The sequence below is a fragment of the Cetorhinus maximus genome, chromosome 15 (assembly GCF_964194155.1).
Source record: "Cetorhinus maximus chromosome 15, sCetMax3.hap1.1, whole genome shotgun sequence".
Classification (NCBI taxonomy): domain Eukaryota; kingdom Metazoa; phylum Chordata; class Chondrichthyes; order Lamniformes; family Cetorhinidae; genus Cetorhinus; species Cetorhinus maximus.
The window spans coordinates 31437581-31439057 of NC_135893.1; positions in this window are offsets into that span (position 1 = coordinate 31437581).

The following is a 1477-nucleotide window of genomic DNA, read 5'->3' on the forward strand; positions in this document are numbered from 1 at the left end:
CCCCCTCCCCTCTTGCCACCCCCTTCCCCTCCCCCTCTTGCCACCCCCTTCCCCTCCCCCTCTTGCCACCCCCCTTCCCCTCCCCCTCTTGCCACCCCCCCTCCCCCTCTTGCCACCCCCCCTCCCCCTCTTGCCACCCCCCTTCCCCTCTTGCCACCCCCCTTCCCCTCTTGCCACCCTCCCTTCCCCTCTTGCCACCCCCCCTTCCCCTCTTGCCACCCCCCCTTCCCCTCTTGCCACCCCCCTTCCCCTCTTGCCACCCCCCTTCCCCTCTTGCCACCCCCCCTTCCCCTCTTGCCACCCCCCCTTCCCCTCTTGCCACCCCCCCTTCCCCTCTTGCCACCCCCCTTCCCCTCTTGCCACCCCCCTTCCCCTCTTGCCACCCCCCTCTTGCCACCCCCCCTTCCCCTCTTGCCACCCCCCCCTTCCCCTCTTGCCACCCCCTTCCCCTCTTGCCACCCCCCTTCCCCTCTTGCCACCCCCCCTTCATCTCTTGCCACCCCCCTTCCCCTCTTGCCACCCCCCTTCCCCTCTTGCCACCCCCCTTCCCCCTCTTGCCACCCCCTTCCCCTCTTGCCACCCCCCTTCCCCTCTTGCCACCCCCCCTTCCCCTCTTGCCACCCCCCTTTCCCCTCTTGCCACCCCCCCTTTCCCCTCTTGCCACCCCCCCTTTCCCCTCTTGCCACCCCCCTTTCCCTCTTGCCACCCCCCTTTCCCCTCTTTCCACCCCCCCTTTCCCCTCTTTCCACCCCCCCCTTTCCCCTCTTTCCACCCCCCCCTTTCCCCTCTTTCCACCCCCCCCCTTTCCCCTCTTTCCACCCCCCCCCTTTCCCCTCTTTCCACCCCCCCCTTTCCCCTCTTTCCACCCCCCCCTTTCCCCTCTTGCCACCCCCCTCCTTTCCCCTCTTGCCACCCCCCTCCTTTCCCCTCTTGCCACCCCCCTCCTTTCCCCTCTTGCCACCCCCCCCTTTCCCCTCTTGCCACCCCCCCCTTTCCCCTCTTGCCACCCCCCCTTTCCCCTCTTGCCACCCCCCCCCCTTTCCCCTCTTGCCACCCCCCCCTTTCCCCTCTTGCCACCCCCCCCTTTCCCCTCTTGCCACCCCCCCTTTCCCCTCTTGCCACCCCCCCTTTCCCCTCTTGCCACCCCCCCTTTCCCCTCTTGCCACCCCCCCCTTTCCCCTCTTGCCACCCCCCCCTTTCCCCTCTTGCCACCCCCCCCCTTTCCCCTCTTGCCACCCCCCCCCTTTCCCCTCTTGCCACCCCCCCCCTTTCCCCTCTTGCCACCCCCCCCCTTTCCCCTCTTGCCACCCCGCCCCCCCTTCCCTGCCCTTCCCTTCCCCCCCCTGTCCTCATTGAACTCAGGTACTAATCCAGCCCCACCCGCTACACTTTGCTGATTGGCTGACGCCTCCCCGCGCGGCCGTGGAGCGGCGGGTAATTGGCGGAGCGGGCTGTCACTCAGCCGGCGGCCGGCTGA